The sequence below is a fragment of the Glycine max genome, chromosome 8 (genome assembly GCF_000004515.6).
Source record: "Glycine max cultivar Williams 82 chromosome 8, Glycine_max_v4.0, whole genome shotgun sequence".
In the NCBI taxonomy this organism is placed as follows: domain Eukaryota; kingdom Viridiplantae; phylum Streptophyta; class Magnoliopsida; order Fabales; family Fabaceae; genus Glycine; species Glycine max.
Window position 1 is genome coordinate 42082437 of NC_038244.2, and position 15906 is coordinate 42098342.

General features: G+C 31.4%; 1 pseudogene; it reads right to left on the minus strand.

Annotated features, from left to right (window-relative positions):
* Positions 1-13309, minus strand: part of LOC100782497 (callose synthase 7-like) — a 37784-nt pseudogene extending 24475 nt beyond the window's left edge.
* Between the last annotated feature and the right edge of the window lie 2597 nt (positions 13310-15906).

Consider the following 15906-nt stretch of genomic DNA (forward strand, 5'->3'; position numbering starts at 1 on the left):
ATAACTGTTCATGTTCAGACACAAGATCACCAATAGAATCAAGTGAATCCACAAAAGCTTTGATGCATAACAAAACCTCAGGAATCGACCTATCTCCTTTCTTCAAATTGTGAAGCTTGGTGTGTTATTGACTCAATCTAGCTTTGGTCTGCGAATTGAAGTTAGTTTGGATCTTGTCCCAATGTTAAAACCAAGTTAGTTTACATGATCTAGCTTTGGCAAGAAATGAAGCTGAAAGTGACGACTGCAACCAAGATATGTAAGAGTTGAGCCTGAAGTTCCCAAGCATGATAAGCAAGATTCTCAATCCCTGCATTGTTATTGGAGAGTGAACGAAATTGCAGAGGAATTTCAGGACTTACAACAAATCGATGAAGTCGATGTGCTTTTAGCACTGGTTCTACTTGATGCTTCCAAGCCAGAAAATTCTGATCAGAGTTTCTCCAAAATTGCATAGGAGAAGTTGATTGGCGAAGAAGCCGATGTAGATTGTATCAACACAGAGGTGGCAAACAGTGGCAGGCAGAGAAATGAAGAGAAGCTGGCAGAGATGGCAGAGAGGCTCCTCTGTCATGACCATGAGACGGAAAAGTGGAGATAGGATCTGGTCTAAGAGGATCAGAAGCCATTGATGAAGCTTCTCAAGCTTTGTACACCATAATATATTTTGTATATTCAGAGAAAATGGACATATTCTGAAAGATTTTTATTATCACAGAATTCTAAAGAAGTACATATTTACAGTCTCAAGACTCTGAGAAGAGTCTTAGAGAAGCTAGCTAAAGTGCTGACTCAGCATTGATTGTGACTTATAACTAATCATGTGACTAATTGAGATACATATACAGTAAATAAAATGACCTACTACAAAGTTTACAATAAAACTATATGCCTTATTGATATATACTCTAACAAGGTGATGACAGATGAGAAAAAAAAAAAAAAAAAAAACAAGCTTTTTTTTTCTTTGTAAGAGGGGGTGGCAGCTAATGGAGAAACTACAAAGAAGCTATGGTTTTTCTAGGTGAGAAGGGTGTTTGGTCTGCACACTCAATTGAGTAACTTTTCACCCAAACAGTCTTACACTTGGGGTGGGGTTTTTTGCTGTTTTACTATTTCTATTATAATACTATTACTTTCGGTGGCAGCTGTGCACTACTTGCTGCTATGACTACTTTGGTTAATATAACAAAAAAATCGGACCTCTAAATAGTCAGTCCTGTTTAGAAATATCATCTTTCTTAAGAAAAGATTTCCTGAGCACAAATGAAGCAGAGCAAAAGGTTGTTAGAGTGAAACCAAGGTTTCCACCTTGAAACTCTCTTCCATATACCACAAAAAGAACTGGATGCAGAAAGGAAATTGATAAGAATTTCTCAGTTAAGAGTTGTAAGGTTGACTTAATTGTTGAAGGGAAGGAGGGAAGGAGAGGTCATGGGTTTGAATTCTTCTGATAAGACTCAAGATAGAGCCCTATCAATTAGGTCAAACGCCTTGTTAGAGAGGGACACTCCAAATAAGAAAACAAACAAAAATAAAGACTGAAACTCTTCTCGGGTATTCATTAATGAGAAAGGAGCATAAATACATAAAATGGATTGTTCCCTTGTAAGGATCCACCCTACAGGTGTCCTGATCCTGCTCCTAATAGGAAACTCCTAGAATGGAGGGTGAGCTGTAATCCTAAGAAAAGAAGGCTGAGTGGTCCCACTACTCACTGGATATAATTGTCTAGCCATTTGGGCTCTCTTCCAATTCTAATGGGCCTAGAATTATCATCAGAGCATTGTGGCATAACATCCTCCCACACTATCATTCTAACAAAATTAACAGCTAACATTTGCTGATAAAAAAAGAAAAAGAATTTCTCACTTACTTCAGCAGTGATAATATGTCTTCATGCATGCCTCTTCCTACATATAGTTTTGGCTGCAGTATAGTCAATGTTAGATAGAGTATTCCGAAAAACATATTTCAAGTAGAAAGAGATGGAAAGACTAATACACGAAGCATCTGTTTGGTAATTCCGCAAAAAACAAACCAATAAATGTATGTGTTACTGACCTGAGCCCACCACATCAAAAAGGTAAGGATTCTCATATTTGAGCGCTCCAATTTTCTCCGGAGTGGAGGAAGGAAAAATAGTATTGCAGCCACTATGTTTGGCAACATAAATAATACAACGACATAGGTGTAAAGTGACTGGTTCCCCCAATCCCCAGCCCAACTGGTGACAAATCTTAAAAGCCCTGGTGGATTCACTTGAGAACTGGAATAACAGACTGGCAAAACAACAGCCCAAACAGCTGCTACCACAAATTTCAGAAAATATCGAAGCAGCTGAGTAAATTTCATATTCTTCAATGCATTCCATGTGAGAATAATATCAAGAGTTACTGCAATTGAACATATGAGAAAAAATTTACTATAAGACAACAGTAATTGTTATTGAAACTACATAGAGAATAAAGCTACCTTAATTCTTTTTTAATATTCTCTATGTTGTTTACAAAAGAACTGAACAACTTCCAACAAAATGGAGGGGTTCTTTTGACAAATATTTCCATTTTGGATTTTGAATTTGTATGTAAAAAACATAAGTCAATAGAGGTTTACGAATAAGCAATGGAGACACAGAGAACTAAGGTTGATAGGGAGCGAGCAGAGCTATCACAGTTAGCAAGGGCGAGTATGCAGATTTAGGGTGTTTTTCAGTTTCTTGAGAAGCAAGAAACTATTAACCCCATTTCCTATAGATATTTGATAGCCTTGATGTCAGCTATTCTTTCCAAATAAACAGTAATAGACACCCCTGGGGTGGGTCTCTGTGCTTTTCAAGACACATACCCAGTCTAAGTTGCAGGCTTCAGAGTATATAGACACTTCCTCACTAGCTAGTTGAGAAATTACACAATTAGTTTAGTTATTTGGTTACTCAATTTGTTATAAGAGTCTGTTAGAGTTTTTTGTAACTGATAGTCACCAACTTTCAGGATTGATTGAATAGCAGCACCTATATGAGTGCTTGGCTTGTACAAAGAAACATAATCAACCAAATTTCAGAATCTTTCTTGTTTCCTTTTTTCTGTCTTTTTCTCATGCATTTTTATTTCTGCTCAACATTCTCAATACATGCCAAGGTGGACATCTTTGTCTAACATTTTGAAATTGCTTCATCATTACACTTTTTCAGTATTTGATCCACAACTTCTCTTAGTCAAGACTGGGTTTCCACAGACTCCTTTTGGAAGGTGTAGAAAACAATTTGTTAGTGCATATAGCCTACCATCATGGTGCAGCGGTAAAGTTGTGCCTTGGTGACTTGTTGGTCATGGGTTCGAATCCGGAAACAGCCTCTTTGCATATGCAAGGGTAAGGCTGCGTACAACATCCCTCCCCCATACCTTCGCATCGCGAAGAGCCTCTGGGCAATGGGGTACGAAGTTTTTATATAGCCTACCATCAGCAATATACCCTGACATTAATTTATGTTTTGTTCTTGCAAAGTTTAGAAAGTATCAGGCATTGTTTTTTTAGTGAGATGGTAGATATTTTATCCTCACAACTTTTCTCTTCACTAAATAAATCATTTTATAAAAGTAGGCACAACAAAAAACTCAGACATATAGGAATCAAGTACCTCGAAGAAAATTGAGAAAAGCATATGTAATGAATATAGTCATAGCATTTCTCAAGAGATCTACATCAAAAAACACTCCAAGAGGTCCCAAGGAACTCCATGCTACGATTATCATTGCCTGAAACAAATACTTTCAAAATTTAAATCAAAGTTGGATGAAGTTTCAATACTTAACCATAGCTCTATACATCTAGTTAAAGTCAGCATAATGAATTGCCCTGGTCGAACTACTCCAATTACCTGTAAAGCCAATATAAGGAATATCCACATTCGATCAAAACTCCTATACAGATGCAAAAATGTACGAACTTCTACAAAGTTTGTTTTGGGCTTCCTCTTGCCATCTTCAGTGCTGACTTGGCTATGGCGGCCCTGTCATTGACATTTGTACTTTAAATTTTTTATAAAACAGATTGTCATGAATTGATTTGCATTTAAATCTTATTTTGGTTAATTTGCAGATAGTCGGTTGTTCTATCATATATGAGATTTATTTATTTTTTTCAAATATCCCCACCACTTCAATGAAACAGCTATTCTTCTATTTAGATTTTCTGCACAATGTATGTAGGAAATATAAATGCATTCAAGTGCCTCCACCTAGCAACTTAAAATTAGCTTTGAGGAGAGATGATCCTTGAAATATCCAATAAAATTAAAAAGTTCATTTACCCAAAAATTGTATCCTAATCATAGGGTTCCATTCCGTGAGAATTGGGACTTCATATTTGTAGTTACAGGATTATTCTTGCTATAGCTTTTTGTCTCAGTGAATCTTTCAAAACAGTATGGCATCGTTTGATCTATACATGTAGCCAACACCAGCACGTGCAAAAGGCTTAATTGTTGTTGTGGTGGTTTATATCTTAGGGATGAAATAGTATTAGCCAATAAAATCATTCTTCGATATAGGGGAGGAAATAAGATATTACATGGCATATTCGCATAGAGTATAAAAATGTCATTAACATGTGATGAGAAGTTATTTAAACAACGTAGAATATAAAGTGAATGATATGCTCGCATAAAAACAAACCAAATATTCATGTATATATTCTAACTACATCTGATACCTATGTATTGTGCGAGAAGAATTCAACATGTTGAAAAATAACACATACAGAGAATGTAAAGGAAAAGAGAAAGAGAAAATAGATACGGACCCAATGTCTTGTCTGTGTTTCATTAGAATGCCTAAAAAAATCAGCTTTGGAATTCAATGGCCAACATAGATCATTGAAACATTTCTTAGACCTGGAAAAGGACAGGTTTGAGCTTCTTGTCATCCAAGTGTAAACAAAACTAGCTTTTGGCACCGTTACAAGAGTTTTCATTATTTGATAACTTTACTGAAACATTTACCAAAAGTATTCGTTAAGATCATCATAATTTCTCCAATTGGAATGACTTGCCTTGCCTTTGTTGTTTCGCTTGGCTTCCTTTTTCACCAAATACAGAAACAAGTTTCAGGCAAACATTTGAAAACAAGCAGCAAAACCCTTCCAATTATTGCTGCATCATACTGACCTTCATTAAAACTTGATATATAGGAGTTACAACTTCCCTCAGAAAATGTTCATCATCTCGTCCTTCTACAAGGTCTGTGCTCCCAGTCACACGAGCGAGATTCTTAGCTAAAATGTTATAGACTTCATGGCACATCTTTGGGAGAAAAAAGGAGAGAGTTATTAACATGATATCTAGCTAACTACCATTCTAGCCAATGCTTGTTATGTTACTCTGTTAAAACATGAAACTGAAATTGAAAATATGTGTAACTACTGGGTCAGGATCAGTGCTAGAATTAGAAAGAATGGTGTTGGAACTAGGTCTGTCTTTGGGAGGATACATGACGCATGTTCAGAATAGGTCTGATGTTGTTGGCAGTGTGAGATTTTTCTACTGTCATAAAATATCTTTGAAGATTTTGTTGTTGCTTGTAAAATTGATTAATGGTCATTTGTGCTCAGAAATAGTTAACTAATGATGCCTAGTTTTAGGTATCCATAATTTACTGTTTATTTCACCCAATGAGGGACTTGTAAGTTCTTTATTTAAAGTCTTGCTGTAACAGGTTGAATGTGTGCAAATATTGGGTCAATTTTGGATCCGATATCATGTAATGTCTATGTTGATAGCAGTATGATGACCCGATATCATGTAGTGTTGCTGATGGAGGTGAGAAAGATGGTATGATGATAGTTTAGAAGAAGTGCCATGAGAAACATTTTTTTTAACATAATGAAGCATAAGTTTGTTATAATTTGTTATAAGTATTAAAGCATAAGACTAAGATGATGTACTTACAGGGCAGCACTGCAGAAGAATGAATGCTGCCATTAACAATGTTTGACAGGCAGATTTTTTTATTGTGACAGACACTAATAGAAAACTTACATGATGAAAAATATAGCAAAGACATTCAGGCATAAAGCGAATATTTGAAGCTTCTCCCCATATTAGAAGATAAAGTGCAATATAAATCAGCTTTATCTGTTGTATGTCACAATCTTCTGGATACCTATTAAGTGTAGAAAAAATCATACACCAAAATGAACCAAAGAGCTCTTTTTTGTATATATAAACATTATATGAAGCACAATTAAGAGTATGCTTTGGATGCAAGGGTTTGGAGAGAAAGGGGAAGGAGGGTTAATTTTACGGTTTTAATCAAATTGAGTAAAAAACATTTACTAAAAATAATAAGGGGTGACTGGAAGCTTACATGGTTATATTTCTTTTTTTTCCTTTCATTTTAAAAATTTTCAAAAATAAAATGTTAATTCAAATTGAAAACTTAACCTTCCCTTCCCTTTCCCAACATCTTAATCCAAACATACTCTGGAAAGGTGCTAATCCTTGAGTTTTATTATCTGACAATATATCATTCAATTACCTAAGATTGGATTCACAACGCACATAATGACACCATGACTCATAATTTTTTAAAATTGTTGCCATCAACTTTTCTACAGTTTCTTCATGGAGCTGCAACAAGATTCTTGTTAGCTTTTAATATAATAAGTGGAAGTGTAAGTACAACACTGAAATTTAGCATCACCTTGTCCATTAAATATAAAAAAAAACCTTGAAGCACGAGATTTTTGCAGAAAATAATAGTTCACCTGATAAGATGATTCAGCCCAGTCCCTTATATTCATGTTGGCAAGTAATAGTATGAGGTGCTCCCTTTGATTAGCCACATTTCCTTTCTTGGTATCACGAAATAGAAGCAAACATTTGATCAGATTATTCACCAGAAATGAGCATGACATAATATTGTATTGACAATGTATATGTAAGGGTTTTTTATATTGCCGGTCACTACGTATAATAAGTTTGTTGACTTCTATAATAACAACCTTAAAAGTCATACCAAAGATCATATCTAATTCGCTGACAGTACAAAAAAAATTTTACTATCAGTGCATGCTTATTAAACTTCAAGAACACTACACTAAAATTCTATATATTCTCACGGCAACTCTGTAAGTATGCCATACTGTTGTTATCTAGATAGCATTAATATTACGAAAAGTAATAATTTAAGCATAATTTTTGTTATTTTTAGTATTCCATCGAATTCTAATGTGGAAGTAACCATTATTTCAAAAGCTCTCTCAAGAAATTGGTAAGATTAAAAAAAAAACATTATTTCAGTTTTTCTGGTATCGAAACCATTATTTCTCTAAAATTTGCTTAACCAAACATATACTTTAAATCTTCAATCCACTGCTTGTGAAACTTACCCCAGGCCGTTAAAGATTTGATTCCTTTTATTAAAAAGTAAAAACTAAAACCGTGATTCCAGTTCTTCTATGAATTCAACAATCAAAAACCCTATAATGAGTTCTATCTACGTCACTTCATCCACCACCATCTTAAACCTAGAACCCAACTATTATGGATTAATAATAAGCGTGGCACCTAATTCATACCTGCATTTGTAAACAGGACAATTTTCAATCCAAGTAAAATGGGAAATATAGAAGCAGGGGTGGATATTCATTACCTGAAACCCAAAAACTGAGGCAATCCAATCAAGTATATCATTCACTTTTTTAAGCCTATCCGTAGGCATTGTGGAATCATCATGAAAAGTATCAGGTCTTGCTCGAATTATGGGCATTGGAAGATTATCCACTCTACGTAAAGCAATAAATGCTTCTTTGATCTTAAAATTAAAATTTAAAATTTTCAGGGAGATTATACAGTTAGCAGAAGCAAAACAAACAATGTGTGTGTGTGTGTATATATATATATATATATATATATATCCCCAGACATACAAACCTCGGGAAGTTCCATGATTGCTGGTTTAACACCAACAGCATATAATGGAAGGATGTTATAGTGTTCATATAGTCCCCTCTTACGCTCAACATCCTCAGCATACCTTCTTGTCTGGCAATAAACAAAACAACATCCTTAATCCATGTCTGAATAAGTTTACAAGTATTCTACAAATTTTAGTCATGGTAGCCTAATCAAGCAAAACAAACCTTAGCCTCAATCTTTTGTGGAGGTACTATAGTCTTTAGCGCTTCATACAATACAGTGGCAATCTGAACATTATTAGTTATCTCCTCCCTTCAACAGCAACATCAGAAGAATAAGACATCATAACACAATTCACAAAACTTGAAAGCACAAGTTTAAGATCAAGCCTCACGGTCTTTGGGAAAATTCCCCATCCCGGATTTTCTTTTCATAGAACTGTTGGTAGTAGGTCTGCAGCTCCCAAGGATCACTTCTTTCAATAGATCTTACTGTAAGCTCATTTTCCTGCAACCAGAGTCAGCCCAACTGTGAGAAGAGCCTAAAACAAGTTTAAAGAAAAAAAAATACTTTAAAAGAAAGAGCTATATCTTGAGCCTTTTGTCAACATATGTGATCTTTTTTACTTTATAAAAATCAATAGCAAATATTTATTTTTTGGTGTGCCTAAAGCATAGACTTTAGTTGTTTTATCCTTGGATCGGCCCTGCCTAAAACCATACAAATTAAATTTTTTTTAAATGTCTAATACAGGTTGATTTTCATTTTTTGGGTAGCAATTACGAAAAGATTGCTGTTCTTATTCATAAATGATCAATCTATATAGCCAAAACATAATCCTTGTCTAATATTGTTAATATTTTCCTGATGAAAAGAAGATTTTTATTGAAAAGAATAAGACAAATACCTATAAGACTTAAATTAATATTTAAGATATGAATCAACAGAACAGTAGGCACCCATCATTACCAGCTCAGCACCTTCAAAAACTTCAATAACTGTAAGAAAATAAAATGAGCCAGTGTACCTTTTCAAGTTTTTGCAATAGGTAAGTCTTGAACCGACGAACACCACGCCCAGCTGATAATGGATCCATTACATGGGCCTTCTCTAATGCATAGAAGCGACCTAATTCAACAAACAAAGAAACCTCAGTAGTACCATATACTCATCCGCAAATATAAGTTAAAAACACCTTTGACATGCTCAAAGAATGTTTCCATTCTATTTAGTTGTTTCATTTCTCGTTTTAGATGGTGACTTTTAATTTGTGTTCACTGTCAGAGTAACAATTTCTGCAAACATAATCTGGCTTCAATGTAATACTTTACAATAAGGGCTTATTTTGGATATATTTTACTAATATTCATTTTGTTATTACATCCTTTTTCTTCTGAGTTCTGTGAAACATCAGACCAAATCAGAGGGTTAGTGAGTAGTTGGAGGTTCATCTCCCTCATGGAGACTTGATAGAAGTGATTTAGTTTCTGCCAAATCAGAGAGTTTGAACACTAGATGGAAACATGTTGATTTTTTGAGGAATGAAAATGAACCCACTGGAGTAGAATCAGTAGTGAAATTAACAAGTTCAGACAAGTAACAACTATAGTCACCATCTTTCATAAATAAAAAGTTTTACAGCATATAAAAGCCACGTGCAGTTTGATGTAAAAGTAAAACATATGAGAACAATTTTGACAGTTTTGGTAGATTCAAAAAAAAAAAAGTAAGGATGTCATTTTAGTAGATAATCTATCTATGCATTTACTGAAAATATTTTCTAATCAATAGTAACAAAAACCAGAAATGGTGATAGATGGTAGTAACCTAGAGGGGCCAGGCAGGGGTCCTATACCCCCGGAACTTCTCATGTATATTATTATGTTGGTTAGTATAAAATTGTGTATTTTATTATTATAATAATAGTTAAGGCTAATTAGTTAGTGTAAAACTAGTTGTGCACTGCAATGATTAAGGCTATAAATAGTAAAATTAATTGTGTGTTTGTTGTTTTTATGGTAATGATTAAGATTATTATCATTTAAAATAAAAATTAATTTTAATTCTATGTGTAAAAATAGTAAATATTTTCTTAAAAATCATTATTTATTTGAAGATAAACATTTAAACAATTTTAAAAGGAAAAAAAAAAAAAAAAAACAGCCCTACAAATAGGTTTCTGGATCCGTCTGTGAGTAGTAACATAAATAATATAAACACAAATTTAGTTTTTAATTTGTCTTCACTAGTTACTGCATGTTTGTGCTTGTTTACGAAGTAGTCCTCTTTGTGACAGAACTTGGTTTCAATGTTCTTTGTGACAGAACTTGGTTTCAATGTTCTATTGTCGTCCACAGCTCACTGCAATTTTTTGTATTTCATTTGGACTGTGATTAATAAAAGAGATAAGCACTGAAGATCTATGAAAATTTATGCTTCACTCTGGTGTGATGCAGTCGCCCACTTATTTCATGTTTCCCTATGGCCAATTCGTTGTAATGATTATTTAATGTGAGCTGCATGCGTGCTGGACATATATAGCCTTTCATTTTAATCTGTTACTTTTTAACCAACTTTAGTGGTATTGTGATAGAATGATATTTCTACTCCTACTGAAAAATACCCTAAAAGACTATCATAAAGCTATAAAGAGAATAAGATAAATTTGATATTTCATTCATTGATTATAGTAGGTAAAGATGACTACATTGATATAGTCTTAAGTTATATCAATCAATGAATCAGCATCCTCGTATTAATCTAACACAAGTAAAATAAAAACTATAATTATAAAAATACATATTTAATTCCATCTTATAAACTGATTGGACCATTTAATTTTGGCCTATAGTCCATCCTATTATATTGGAAGGAATAACAGAAGAAACTGTTCTTTACTCATTTTGGCAATTTGCAACTTTTAAGTAGGAAGATTTAGATCTTTTGTAGTAAAATATTCAACAACACAAATCCTAATTTTTCAAAAGATTTGTTATGTATTAAATCGAAGCATGAAAATATCCCATTCTTTTTTTTTTCACTCTTCTCATATATAATAAAAAAGACTTAATGGCACTTATGTTATGCAATTTTTCACTTTATATATACATTAAATTTTAAAATTTTCATTCTGATTTTTTATATTTTTAAAATGTATTATATTATTTTGGTTCTTTTTTTTAATTTTCCTTTAGATACATTAGTGTTATATTAACTTATAAATTTTAAACAATTGATATTAGGCTTATAAATACTACTATTCAACTCCTTTTTTACTGATCAGCTGATTCATTTCAAAATAAACAACTAATTTGAAGCCTAAAAGCTTACCATCAATACATCCTTCATTCGAAAATTTCATTGCAAGGAAGAAAAAAAAACATAGTTAGGTGATTTAAAAAATTTATGCTTCTAAAGAAAGAAAAATCTACTTTTAGAAAGTTTTCCTTTTGCAAACACTTTACAGCCTTGTGAATCATTTGGAATAATTGAAAGAGTGTTCATATGTCTTTGTACTTCACTGTGCATCCACTCATTGAGTGACTTAACAAAGAGAAAAATAATTTGTTTAGTAAATAGGAAAAGAAAAAGGCACTGACCAGATCAACCAAGTGGATTAATTGGTGTGTGTTGTGAGTTATTTTAGTTGTAGAGTTGTGGGTAAAGCTAAATAGGCTTGTAAAAGAAAATTTGGGTGTTAAAGCTTGAATAGGCTACTGGAAATTAAATTATGTAACTCACTAAATTATTTTTTAGGACAATAGTAACCAACAACCATTGAAGAATAATTTACTTTCAGACAGTTAAAACATTGTAGAAAAATCGTTGTTGTAACAAAGACAACATTAAAAGCGAATTGTGACAAACCTTTAGGCAAACTTAATATCTAATTTTCTTTCCTAAGAATTAATTGCATCGCATGCCAATCTGGATCTGTCCGTTAGAAGATGGATGTTTCTTAATTAATGTGTTTCAAAATTTAAGTTGTCAATTTATATATAGTGTTTGTAAAATTTAAAAAGGTTAATAAAATTATTTGGTTACAAATTAATAATTACTTATAACTTTTGAAGTAATAATAATAATAAAAAAAATATTATAAAAAGAAAGACTATTTAAAAGAAAAATAAATAATACTAAAAAATTATCTAGAAAAACAAAAATGCAATTATATTTACAATGAATATTACAAAATAATAGAATATTTTATTACTATCTAGATAATATTATTTACAGAACAAAATAATTACCAAATATTATTTTTTAAAAATTACCTAATATAAAAAAAAACTAATTTAAAGAAGTCCGGGAGGCCAAGGCTCCCCTCAGTTTGCCATAGGTCCGCCCCTGCTCATTTTACTCCTTGTAAAATTATGTTTATCATTTTCAATACATTATTCTCTTTTGCAGTTCCATACTGTTTTCTTTAATTCTTTCAAAATTTTCTCTTTTGAACAATTTTTTTTTTAACAATGATCAATAAAACAAATTTAAAAAAAATAATCAAAATTCAATGAAAATTACTCACAAAGATAGGCAACTCTTGGATTCTCCTCCTCAATTTGAAGGGCTGCTATGACAATAGGCACAAGGCTAGCAAGTGAAGAAGGAACATCTCCAATGTCCAAATCATCACCTTCCCCATTTCCCAAGTCCCCATTGAAGAATTTAAAGCAGTTTTAGAATGTGCAAAAATATACAAACATACATACAAATTATAACTTATAAATCATCAATATGAGAGAGAGATCAAGATTGTGTACCTTCTTGCATTAACCGTCTATTGGAGTTATCAGTAAATAACGATCGTATTAGATCAGCAACCTCTTGCTGGACATCAATCAAATAGCCCAACTCATCAGAAGAAGGTCAATGTAATAGTATTCATCAATTAATTTAGAGTCATAATAATATAATTATTGACCATAAATTACAGTAATTTTATAATTAAAGAATAGTTCTTAATAATTGATTAATGTTAATCCACCTAATTGATTAAAAATAGATATAGTTAATCTAAAAAATTCATAGTAGGAGCCCTCACCATCTTATTTGGTTGCTGCACACCAATCCCAAAAGTATCATTTGTGCCACTGGTGCTGGCCATGGTCCTGCCACCACTGCCACAACCAATGCAACAAGGTTTATGGTTTCCTCCTCAATTTTCTTCTCCTCCTCCACCACCCAGAAAGCACAACAGATATTGTGGTTTGAGTGAATAGTAGAGGAAGCTAAAGTTTCCATCTTTTTGTACTGGGGTACAAGATGGAACCAGCAAAACGATTGATACCTTGATTCACAGAGAGGTTTCGGAATTGTTCTGATTGCAAGGGAAAAGGCAATTTAAAAAAAAAAATTAAACATTAAAGAAAAAGAAGGGAACAGAATTTGATGCAGTTGCTGCTACTTTTATATATATAACATATTATATATTTAACATATACATTGCCCTGCTAGCAAGGGAAAAGGATGGCAAAAAAATTAAAAAATGTAAACAATAAAGAAAAAGAAGGGAACACAGTTTGATGCGATGCAATTGCTATATATATATATATATATATGAAGATTTATTATTTTTTAATACTTAAATTTTTTAAATTTCTATTTTAATTTTTGAACTATTTTTTATCTGTTTTAATTCTTTAACTTTTTATTCGTCATGATTTTTGGCTTTTTAACTTTTTTCTATGTTTACTTTTAGTCTTTTGAAAGGATTCAAAATAAGGGGAAAAAATAAAAAAGAAAAACTAAAAATAAAATGAAAAAAGTTAAGTAACTAAAAATAAAAAAAATTCAAAGACCAAATACAGAAATTTAAAAAAAAATTATGAACAAAAAAAATAATTTAACATATATAGTAATAGACTAATAGTGCTACTACTTTTTTGCTGAGTGCCTTTTCTTTTGGTGATAAACAAAAGGAACAAACCAGATATGAAAGTCAGAATTAAAAAAGAAAACAGAGAAGAAAGCTCACACACCGGGTTGCATTGACGATTTCTTAATTCTTACACGCCAAGGAAGCTGAGGACTTGCGAGTTTGGAGTTGCCATCAATCATTGTGTTTTCAAAAGACTTACGAAAACAAAAGAAAAATGAGTTTATGGTTTATCAAAGGTAAGTGTAGAGTGTGCTCTGCTGCCTAATTAATAATCCTGGAATAACTGCATTTTCGATTTTATTAAATTAATATGCTTGATTGGATTGTTTTATTTTATTAAAATGAAGAACATATTAATAAAACAAGTATTGAATGGTAAAAATAAATGGATTGTACTCTTATTTTAAAAAATACTTAAATTTTTACTTCAATAATGAATGACTTTTATACTTTCAAATGATATTTTTAGCAAATAAAAGTTGATCCAATTATTAAATATTTAAGATTGTATAAGTTTAAATCACAAATTTTACTACTGATCGAGAATTATATTGGTGGATAATTTAAGATATATCTCAATTTCAACAAAGCTAAACCTTCTTTTCAAAAAAAAAAAAATTAAATCATTGAGAAATGTTATGTGAGAGGTATCGGTTTTCACTGATTATGCAGTGACCGGCCCATTTGTCTCTTACATTAAGAAAGGGATATCAATAGGTTAAAATATAAGGTCTTTTATAGTGAGCAAAAATAAAATGAATGATGTTAGGAGGGAAATATATTTTAAATAAACAAGTAAAAAAACATATGATATTTGTTAATGAATGGTAAATAAAAAGGTTGAAACGAACAAAAATAAAATGTATAAATACTTTCTACATAGGTTTAAGCCACAATGGATGTAATAGGTGATAGATTTTTACATTTTAAAACACTTTCTACAACCAGTATGAAAGGCATTTTCAACATTGATTTAAAAATCGATGTTAAAAATGTCCTACTTTTAACATTAGTGGATACAATGTTAGTTCAAAGTCAATATTAAAAGATTTTTATAACTAATATTAAATGTGTTTGTGTAATAGTTATCATTGACAAAATATCATTTAATATTAAAGCTTAAATATATTTTTATTTGTATTTCTATTTTGTTAAAAATAAATATTTTAAATAAATTATTATAGATCCATTACATGTTTATGTCACAGTTAGATGAAAACTCATTCATATAAAACTACTTATAAAAGTAATACATAAAAAGAAAACTAACAACAACATAATAATTCTTTTAATCACATTTCACATCTTAATTTAAACAAAAACAAATATGTGAAATAAAACAAAAAAACTTCAATTTAGTTATAAAAATAACAATATATATATACAAACATGATTTTTTTAATTGAGTTTTTTTTAGTCATGGACCATATGTCAGTCACACCTCCACATAAAGCCTATGGCTGGCCTTGAACGCAACACTATAAGAAAAAGAAAGGATCACCAATTTATTTAGCATAGTTTGATTCTTATGCTAACATTCACAATTTTGTTTAATGTGGTTTAGACCACCATTCCTACTTTCAAAACTTTGACAAAAGTTTTTTAGGACAAATTTTGTAAATCCTCCATTCACATGACGTTTCTCTCTCATTTAGGATGGTGACTCCTTTTACATGTTTGATGATTATTCTCATCTTATGAATCTCTATATATAGAGATCTATAACATCATAATTTAAGAAGATGAAACAAATTTCTAATTTATAAATATTATCTTTATATCTAAACAAATCCTAAAGATAAGATCATATCTTTTGATATCTAAACAATATCTTAAAAAATTTAAATTACAAATTTAAATTATTTTCCTACACCATCAGAAATGGAACAAGACAAATTACAATCTTGGTAACTTTATTTTACAAATGGTAAATGATTCTTGAACATCAAACGGTGTATAGCGCAGCCCCTTGAGAGAAATAGAAAGAGAAAAATGATAAGTGATTGATAGGATTGATGAGACAAAAAAAATATGAAAAAAATAAAAAGAGTTGATAAAATATATAAATAAATTAGAAATATTCAAATATCACTATTCTTTACAAATT